The sequence below is a fragment of the Pristiophorus japonicus genome, chromosome 19, assembly GCF_044704955.1.
Source record: "Pristiophorus japonicus isolate sPriJap1 chromosome 19, sPriJap1.hap1, whole genome shotgun sequence".
NCBI classification, from domain to species: Eukaryota; Metazoa; Chordata; class Chondrichthyes; family Pristiophoridae; genus Pristiophorus; species Pristiophorus japonicus.
The window spans coordinates 10,848,048-10,860,308 of record NC_091995.1 but is presented as its reverse complement, the minus strand read 5'-3'; positions in this window follow the sequence as shown (position 1 = coordinate 10,860,308).

The following is a 12,261-nucleotide window of genomic DNA, read 5'->3' as shown; positions in this document are numbered from 1 at the left end:
ACATTACTCCTTTGTACATTACCCTCTGTAAATTACGCTCTGTGCATTACCCCTCTGCACATTACCACTCTATGCATTACCCCCTATGTACATTACCCCCTCTGTACATTACCCCCTCTGTACATTACCGCTCTCTACATTACCCTCTGTACATTACCTCTCTGTACATTATCCTTCTGTACATTATCCCCATCTGTACATTACCCCCCTGTACATTATCCTTCTGTACATTACCCCCTCTGTACATTACCCTCTGTACATTACCCCCCTGTACATTATCCCTCTGTACATTATCCCCATCTGTACATTACCCTCTGTACATTACCCACTCAGTACATTACCCTTCTGTACATTACTCTCTGTATATTACCACTCTGTACATTGCCCACTCTGTACATTACCCTCTGTACATTACCCTCTGTACATTACCCCCTCAGTACATTACCCGTCAGTACATTACCTCTCTGTGCATTACCGCCTGTGTACATTATCCTCTGTATATTAACCCTCTGTACATTACCCTATGTACATTACACTCTCTGTACATTACCGCTCTGTATATTACCCCCTGTACATTAGCGCCTCTGTACATTAACCCCTCTGTACATTAACCTCTGTACATTACCCCCTCTGTACATTACCCCTCTGTACAGTACGCTCTGTACATTACCCCTCTGTACATTAGCACATCTGTACATTTCCCTCTGTACATTACCCCCTCTGTACATTAATCCTCTGTACATTACCACTCTCTACATTACCCTCTATACATTACCCTCTGTACATTACCCCCTCTGTACATTACTGCTCTGTACATTACCCTCTGTATATTATCTCCTCTGTACATTACCCCCTCTGTACATTCCCCTCTGTACATTACCCCTCAGTACATTACCCCGCTGTACATTACCCTCTGTACATTATGCTCTGTACATTACCCTGTGTACTTTACCCCACTGTACATTGCCCTCTGTGCTTTACACCTCTGTACATTATCCACTCTGTACATTACCCTCTGTACAGTACCCTCTGTACATTAACTCCTTTGTACATTACCACTCTGTACATTATTCTTCTGTACATTACCCCCCTGTACTTTACCCCCTCTGTACATTACCACTCTGTGAATTAACCTTCTGTACATCACCCCTCTGTTCATTACCCTCTGTACATTACCCCCTCTGTACATTATCCTTTGTATATTATGCCATCTGTACATTACCCTCTGTACATTACCCTCTGTACATTAACCCCTCTGTACATTACCACTCTGTACATTAACCTCTGCACATTAGCCCCTATGTACTTTACACCACCTGTACATCACCCCTCAGTACATTACCCCTCTGTACGTTACCCCACCTGTACATTACACTCTGTACATTACCCCCCTGTATATTACCCTCTGAACATTAACCTCTGTACATTACGCTCTGCACATTAGCCCCTCAGTACATTACCCCTCTGTACATTACCCTCTGTAAATTACGCTCTGTGTATTACCCTCTGAAAATTACCCCCTCTGTACTTTACCCCTCTGTACATTACCGCTCTCTACATTATCCTCTGTACATTATCCTCTGTACATTATCCCCTCTGTACATTACCCACTCAGTACATTACCCATCTGTACATTACTGTCTGTACATTACCACTCTTTACATTACCCCCTCTGTACATTACCCTCTGTACATTACCCTCTGTACATTACCCCCTCAGTACATTACCCCCTGTACATTACCCCTCAGTACATTACCTCTCCTTGCATTACCCCCTGTGTACATTATCCTCTGTACATTACCCCCTCTGTACATTACCCTATGTACATTACACTCTCTGTACTTTACCGCTCTGTATATTACCCCCTGTACATTACCGCCTCTGTACATTACCCTTCTGTACATTAACCTCTGTACATTACCCCTCTGTACTTTTCTGCTCTGTACATTCCAACATTACACTCTGTACATTACCCCTCTATACATTACACTCTGTACACTACCCCTCTGTACATTACCGCTCTGTACATTACCCCTCTGTACGTTAACCCCTCTGTACATAACCCCTCTGTTCATTACCCCCTCTGTACATTACCCCCTGTACATTACCCTCTGTACTTTACCCCTCTATAAATTACCCCCTCTGTTCATTATCTCCTGTACATTACCCTTCTGTACTTTACCCCCTCTGTACATTACCACTCTGTGAATTAACCTTCTGTACATCACCCCTCTGTTCATTACCCCCTCTGTACATTACCCCCTGTACATTACCCTCTGTACCTTACCCTCTTTAAATTACCCCCTCTGTTCATTATCTCCTGTACATTACCCTTCTGTACTTTACCCCCTCTGTACATTACCACTCTGTGAATTAGCCTTCTGTACATCACCCCTCTGTTCATTACCCTCTGTACATTACTGTCTGTACATTACCACTCTTTACATTACTCCCTCTGTACATTACCCTCTGTACATTACCCTCTGTACATTACCCCCTCAGTACATTACCCCCTGTACATTACCCCTCTGTACATTACCCACTGTATATTACCCCTCTGTACATTATCCCTCTGTACATTACCTTCTGTACATTACCCCCTCAGTACATTACCCCGCTGTACATTACCCACTGTACATTACGCTCTGTACATTACCCTGTGTACTTTACCCCACTGTACATTGCCCTCTGTGCTTTACCCCTCTCTATATTATCCACTCTGTACATTACCCACTGTACATTACCCCTCTGCACATTACCCTCTGTACATTGCCACTCTGTACACTAACGCCTCTTTACATTATCCCTCTGTACATTACCGCTCTGTACATTACCCCCTCTGTACATTACCCATCTGTACTTTACCGCTCTGGACATTACACTATGTACATTACCTCTCAGTTACATTACCCCCTCTGTACAGTACCCTCTGAACATTACCTCCATTGTACATCACCACTCTGTACATTGCCCTGTGCACATTACACCTCTGTACATTACCCTCTGTGCTTTACCCATCTGTACATTACCCTCTGTACATTACCCCTCGGTACATTACCCCTCTGTATATTACCCTCTGTAAATTACGTTCTGAGCATTACCCTCTGAAAATTACCCCCTCTGTACATTACCCTCTGTACATTACCCCGCTATACATTACCATTCTGTACATTACCCTCTGTACATTAACCCCTCTGTACATTACCACTCTGTACATTACCCTCTGTACATTAACCCCTCTGTACATTACCACTCTGTACATTAATGCCCCTGGACATTACCCTCTGAAAATTACCCCCTCTGTACATTACCCCTCTGTGCATTACCACTCTGTACATTATCCTTCTGTACATTACCCCCTCTGTACATTACCCTCTGTACATTACCCCCCTGTACATTATCCCTCTGTACATTATCCCCATCTGTACATTACCCTCTGTACATTACCCACTCAGTACATTACCCTTCTGTACATTACTCTCTGTACATTACCACTCTGTACATTGCCCACTCTGTACATTACCCTCTGTACATTACCCTCTGTACATTACCCCCTCAGTACATTACCCGTCAGTACATTACCTCTCTGTGCATTACCGCCTGTGTACATTATCCTCTGTATATTAACCCTCTGTACATTACCCTATGTACATTACACTCTCTGTACATTACCGCTCTGTATATTACCCCCTGTACATTAGCGCCTCTGTACATTAACCCCTCTGTACATTAACCTCTGTACATTACCCCCTCTGTACATTACCCCTCTGTACAGTACGCTCTGTACATTACCCCTCTGTACATTAGCACATCTGTACATTTCCCTCTGTACATTACCCCCTCTGTACATTAATCCTCTGTACATTACCACTCTCTACATTACCCTCTATACATTACCCTCTGTACATTACCCCCTCTGTACATTACTGCTCTGTACATTACCCTCTGTATATTATCTCCTCTGTACATTACCCCCTCTGTACATTCCCCTCTGTACATTACCCCTCAGTACATTACCCCGCTGTACATTACCCTCTGTACATTATGCTCTGTACATTACCCTGTGTACTTTACCCCACTGTACATTGCCCTCTGTGCTTTACACCTCTGTACATTATCCACTCTGTACATTACCCTCTGTACAGTACCCTCTGTACATTAACTCCTTTGTACATTACCACTCTGTACATTATTCTTCTGTACATTACCCCCCTGTACTTTACCCCCTCTGTACATTACCACTCTGTGAATTAACCTTCTGTACATCACCCCTCTGTTCATTACCCTCTGTACATTACCCCCTCTGTACATTATCCTTTGTATATTATGCCATCTGTACATTACCCTCTGTACATTACCCTCTGTACATTAACCCCTCTGTACATTACCACTCTGTACATTAACCTCTGCACATTAGCCCCTATGTACTTTACACCACCTGTACATCACCCCTCAGTACATTACCCCTCTGTACGTTACCCCACCTGTACATTACACTCTGTACATTACCCCCCTGTATATTACCCTCTGAACATTAACCTCTGTACATTACGCTCTGCACATTAGCCCCTCAGTACATTACCCCTCTGTACATTACCCTCTGTAAATTACGCTCTGTGTATTACCCTCTGAAAATTACCCCCTCTGTACTTTACCCCTCTGTACATTACCGCTCTCTACATTATCCTCTGTACATTATCCTCTGTACATTATCCCCTCTGTACATTACCCACTCAGTACATTACCCATCTGTACATTACTGTCTGTACATTACCACTCTTTACATTACCCCCTCTGTACATTACCCTCTGTACATTACCCTCTGTACATTACCCCCTCAGTACATTACCCCCTGTACATTACCCCTCAGTACATTACCTCTCCTTGCATTACCCCCTGTGTACATTATCCTCTGTACATTACCCCCTCTGTACATTACCCTATGTACATTACACTCTCTGTACATTACCGCTCTGTATATTACCCCCTGTACATTACCGCCTCTGTACATTACCCTTCTGTACATTAACCTCTGTACATTACCCCTCTGTACTTTTCTGCTCTGTACATTCCAACATTACACTCTGTACATTACCCCTCTATACATTACACTCTGTACACTACCCCTCTGTACATTACCGCTCTGTACATTACCCCTCTGTACGTTAACCCCTCTGTACATAACCCCTCTGTTCATTACCCCCTCTGTACATTACCCCCTGTACATTACCCTCTGTACTTTACCCCTCTATAAATTACCCCCTCTGTTCATTATCTCCTGTACATTACCCTTCTGTACTTTACCCCCTCTGTACATTACCACTCTGTGAATTAACCTTCTGTACATCACCCCTCTGTTCATTACCCCCTCTGTACATTACCCCCTGTACATTACCCTCTGTACCTTACCCTCTTTAAATTACCCCCTCTGTTCATTATCTCCTGTACATTACCCTTCTGTACTTTACCCCCTCTGTACATTACCACTCTGTGAATTAGCCTTCTGTACATCACCCCTCTGTTCATTACCCTCTGTACATTACTGTCTGTACATTACCACTCTTTACATTACTCCCTCTGTACATTACCCTCTGTACATTACCCTCTGTACATTACCCCCTCAGTACATTACCCCCTGTACATTACCCCTCTGTACATTACCCACTGTATATTACCCCTCTGTACATTATCCCTCTGTACATTACCTTCTGTACATTACCCCCTCAGTACATTACCCCGCTGTACATTACCCACTGTACATTACGCTCTGTACATTACCCTGTGTACTTTACCCCACTGTACATTGCCCTCTGTGCTTTACCCCTCTCTATATTATCCACTCTGTACATTACCCACTGTACATTACCCCTCTGCACATTACCCTCTGTACATTGCCACTCTGTACACTAACGCCTCTTTACATTATCCCTCTGTACATTACCGCTCTGTACATTACCCCCTCTGTACATTACCCATCTGTACTTTACCGCTCTGGACATTACACTATGTACATTACCTCTCAGTTACATTACCCCCTCTGTACAGTACCCTCTGAACATTACCTCCATTGTACATCACCACTCTGTACATTGCCCTGTGCACATTACACCTCTGTACATTACCCTCTGTGCTTTACCCATCTGTACATTACCCTCTGTACATTACCCCTCGGTACATTACCCCTCTGTATATTACCCTCTGTAAATTACGTTCTGAGCATTACCCTCTGAAAATTACCCCCTCTGTACATTACCCTCTGTACATTACCCCGCTATACATTACCATTCTGTACATTACCCTCTGTACATTAACCCCTCTGTACATTACCACTCTGTACATTACCCTCTGTACATTAACCCCTCTGTACATTACCACTCTGTACATTAATGCCCCTGGACATTACCCTCTGAAAATTACCCCCTCTGTACATTACCCCTCTGTGCATTACCACTCTGTACATTATCCTTCTGTACATTACCCCCTCTGTACATTACCCTCTGTACATTACCCCCCTGTACATTATCCCTCTGTACATTATCCCCATCTGTACATTACCCTCTGTACATTACCCACTCAGTACATTACCCTTCTGTACATTACTCTCTGTACATTACCACTCTGTACATTGCCCACTCTGTACATTACCCTCTGTACATTACCCTCTGTACATTACCCCCTCAGTACATTACCCGTCAGTACATTACCTCTCTGTGCATTACCGCCTGTGTACATTATCCTCTGTATATTAACCCTCTGTACATTACCCTATGTACATTACACTCTCTGTACATTACCGCTCTGTATATTACCCCCTGTACATTAGCGCCTCTGTACATTAACCCCTCTGTACATTAACCTCTGTACATTACCCCCTCTGTACATTACCCCTCTGTACAGTACGCTCTGTACATTACCCCTCTGTACATTAGCACATCTGTACATTTCCCTCTGTACATTACCCCCTCTGTACATTAATCCTCTGTACATTACCACTCTCTACATTACCCTCTATACATTACCCTCTGTACATTACCCCCTCTGTACATTACTGCTCTGTACATTACCCTCTGTATATTATCTCCTCTGTACATTACCCCCTCTGTACATTCCCCTCTGTACATTACCCCTCAGTACATTACCCCGCTGTACATTACCCTCTGTACATTATGCTCTGTACATTACCCTGTGTACTTTACCCCACTGTACATTGCCCTCTGTGCTTTACACCTCTGTACATTATCCACTCTGTACATTACCCTCTGTACAGTACCCTCTGTACATTAACTCCTTTGTACATTACCACTCTGTACATTATTCTTCTGTACATTACCCCCCTGTACTTTACCCCCTCTGTACATTACCACTCTGTGAATTAACCTTCTGTACATCACCCCTCTGTTCATTACCCTCTGTACATTACCCCCTCTGTACATTATCCTTTGTATATTATGCCATCTGTACATTACCCTCTGTACATTACCCTCTGTACATTAACCCCTCTGTACATTACCACTCTGTACATTAACCTCTGCACATTAGCCCCTATGTACTTTACACCACCTGTACATCACCCCTCAGTACATTACCCCTCTGTACGTTACCCCACCTGTACATTACACTCTGTACATTACCCCCCTGTATATTACCCTCTGAACATTAACCTCTGTACATTACGCTCTGCACATTAGCCCCTCAGTACATTACCCCTCTGTACATTACCCTCTGTAAATTACGCTCTGTGTATTACCCTCTGAAAATTACCCCCTCTGTACTTTACCCCTCTGTACATTACCGCTCTCTACATTATCCTCTGTACATTATCCTCTGTACATTATCCCCTCTGTACATTACCCACTCAGTACATTACCCATCTGTACATTACTGTCTGTACATTACCACTCTTTACATTACCCCCTCTGTACATTACCCTCTGTACATTACCCTCTGTACATTACCCCCTCAGTACATTACCCCCTGTACATTACCCCTCAGTACATTACCTCTCCTTGCATTACCCCCTGTGTACATTATCCTCTGTACATTACCCCCTCTGTACATTACCCTATGTACATTACACTCTCTGTACTTTACCGCTCTGTATATTACCCCCTGTACATTACTGCCTCTGTACATTACCCTTCTGTACATTAACCTCTGTACATTACCCCTCTGTACTTTTCTGCTCTGTACATTCCAACATTACACTCTGTACATTACCCCTCTATACATTACACTCTGTACACTACCCCTCTGTACATTACCGCTCTGTACATTACCCCTCTGTACGTTAACCCCTCTGTACATAACCCCTCTGTTCATTACCCCCTCTGTACATTACCCCCTGTACATTACCCTCTGTACTTTACCCCTCTATAAATTACCCCCTCTGTTCATTATCTCCTGTACATTACCCTTCTGTACTTTACCCCCTCTGTACATTACCACTCTGTGAATTAACCTTCTGTACATCACCCCTCTGTTCATTACCCCCTCTGTACATTACCCCCTGTACATTACCCTCTGTACCTTACCCTCTTTAAATTACCCCCTCTGTTCATTATCTCCTGTACATTACCCTTCTGTACTTTACCCCCTCTGTACATTACCACTCTGTGAATTAGCCTTCTGTACATCACCCCTCTGTTCATTACCCTCTGTACATTACTGTCTGTACATTACCACTCTTTACATTACTCCCTCTGTACATTACCCTCTGTACATTACCCTCTGTACATTACCCCCTCAGTACATTACCCCCTGTACATTACCCCTCTGTACATTACCCACTGTATATTACCCCTCTGTACATTATCCCTCTGTACATTACCTTCTGTACATTACCCCCTCAGTACATTACCCCGCTGTACATTACCCACTGTACATTACGCTCTGTACATTACCCTGTGTACTTTACCCCACTGTACATTGCCCTCTGTGCTTTACCCCTCTCTATATTATCCACTCTGTACATTACCCACTGTACATTACCCCTCTGCACATTACCCTCTGTACATTGCCACTCTGTACACTAACGCCTCTTTACATTATCCCTCTGTACATTACCGCTCTGTACATTACCCCCTCTGTACATTACCCATCTGTACTTTACCGCTCTGGACATTACACTATGTACATTACCTCTCAGTTACATTACCCCCTCTGTACAGTACCCTCTGAACATTACCTCCATTGTACATCACCACTCTGTACATTGCCCTGTGCACATTACACCTCTGTACATTACCCTCTGTGCTTTACCCATCTGTACATTACCCTCTGTACATTACCCCTCGGTACATTACCCCTCTGTATATTACCCTCTGTAAATTACGTTCTGAGCATTACCCTCTGAAAATTACCCCCTCTGTACATTACCCTCTGTACATTACCCCGCTATACATTACCATTCTGTACATTACCCTCTGTACATTAACCCCTCTGTACATTACCACTCTGTACATTACCCTCTGTACATTAACCCCTCTGTACATTACTACTCTGTACATTAATGCCCCTGGACATTACCCTCTGAAAATTACCCCCTCTGTACATTACCCCTCTGTGCATTACCACTCTGTACATTACCCTCTGTACATTACCCCCTCTGTACATTACCGCTCTGTACATTACCTTAGTGCATTAAGCTCTGTGCATTACCCCCTCGGTACATTACCCCCTCTGTACATTACCGCTCTGTGCATTACCCCTGTGTGCATTACCCCTGTGTACATTATCCTCTGTACATTACCCCCTCTGTACATTACCGCTCTGTACATTACCCCTCAGTAGATTACCTCTCTGTGCATTACCCCTGTGTACATTATCCTCTGTACATTACCCCTCTGTACATTACCTATGTACATTACACTCTCTGTACATTACCGCTCTGTATATTACCCCCTGTACATTACCGCCCCTGTACATTACCCCCTCTGTACATTAACATCTGTAAATTATCCCCTCTGCACATTACCCTCTGTACATTATGCGCTCTGTACATTACCCTCTGTGCTTACCCGTCTGTACATTACTCCTCTGTACATTACCCTCTGTAAATTACGCTCTGTGCATTACCCTCTGAAAATTACCCCCTCTGTACATTACCCTCTGTACATTACCCCTCTGTACATTACCCTCTGTAAATTACGCTCTGAGCATTACCCTCTGAAAATTACCCCCTCTGTACATTACCCCTCTGTACATTACCATTCTGTACATTACCTTCTGTACATTAACCCCTCTGTACATTACCACTCTGTACATTAATGCCTCTGGACATTACCCTCTGAAAATTTCCCCGTCTGTGCATTACCACTCTGTACATTACCCTCTGTACATTACCCCCTCTGTACATTACGCTCTGTGCATTACCCCCTCGGTTCATTACCCCCTCTGTACATTACCGCTCTCTACATTACCCCTCAGTACATTACCTCTCTGTGCATTACCCCTGTGTACATTATCCTCTGTACATTACCTCTCTGTACATTACCCTATGTACATTACACTCTCTGTACATTATCCTCTGTATATTATCTCCTGTACATTACTACCTCTGTACATTACCCCCTCTGTACATTAACATCTGTACATTACCCCCTCTGTACATTACCCACTGTACATTATGCCCTCTGTACATTACCCATCGGTACATTACGCTCTGTACATTACCCCTCTGTATATTAGCACCTCTGTACATTTCCCTCTGTACATCACCCCCTCTGGACATTAATCCTCTATACATTACTGCTCTCTACATTAACCTCTGTACATTACCCCTCTGTGCATTATCCCCTCTGTACATTACCTCTCTGTACATTACGCTCGGTATATTACCCTCTGTAGATTACCCCCTCTGTACATTACCCTCTCTATATTATCTCCCCTGTACATTAACCCCTCTGTACATTACCCTCTGTACATTACCCTCTCCATATTATCTCCCCTGTACATCAACCCCTCTGTACATTACCCTCTGTACATTACCTCCTCAGTACATTACCCCTCTGCACATTACCATCTGTACATTGCTACTCTGTACATTACCCCCTCTGTACATTATCCTCTGTACATTACCCCCTCAGTACATTACCCCGCTGTACATTACCCACTGTACATTACGCTCTGTACATTACGCTGTGTACTTTACCCCACTGTACATTGCCCTCTGTGTTTTACCCCTCTATACATTATCCCTCTGTACATTACCCTCTGTACTTTACCGCTCTGTACATTACCCTCTGTACATTACCCTCTAAACATTACACCCTCTGTACATTACCCCCTCTGTACATTAACTCTCTGTACACTAACTCCTCTCTGCATTACCCCCTCTGTACATTACCGCTCTGTACATTACCCCCTCTGTACATTACCCATCTGTACTTTACCGCTCTGGATATTACACTCTGTACATTACCATTCAGTTACATTACCCCCTCTGTACAGTACCCTCTGAACATTACCTCCATTGTACATCACCATTCTGTACATTGTCCTGTGCACATTACCCTTCTGTACATTACCCTCTGTGCTTTACCCGTCTGTACATTACCCCTCTTACATTACCCCTCTGTACATTACCCTCTGTACATTACCTTCTGTACATTACCCTCTGTACATTAACCCCTCTGTACATTACCCTCAGTACATTACCCCCCTGTACATTACACCCTCTGTACATTACCCCCCTGTACATTACCCCCTCAGTACATTACCCCCTGTACATTACCGCTCTGTACATTACCCACTATATATTACCCCTCTGTACATTACCCCTCAGTGCATTACCTCTCTGTGTATTACACCTTGTTTACATTACCCTCTGTACATTAACCCCTCTGTACATTACCCTCAGTACATTACCCCCCTGTACATTACCCCCTCAGTATATTACCCGCTGTACATTACCGCTCTGTACATTATCCACTGTATATTACCCCTCTGTACATTACCCCTCAGTACATTACTTCTCTGTGCATTACCCACTGTGTACATTATCCTCTGTACATTACCCCTCTGTACATTACCCTATGTACATTACACTCTCTGTACATTACCCCCTCTGTACATAAACCTCTGTACATTACCCCCTCTGTACATTATCCTCTGTACATTTCCCTCTGAACATTACCCCTCTGTACATTAATCCTCTGTACATTACCCTCAGTACATTACCCCCTCTGTACATTAACGCTCTCTACATTACCCTCTGTACATTACCCCTCTGTGCATTATCCCCTCCGTACATTACCGCTCTGT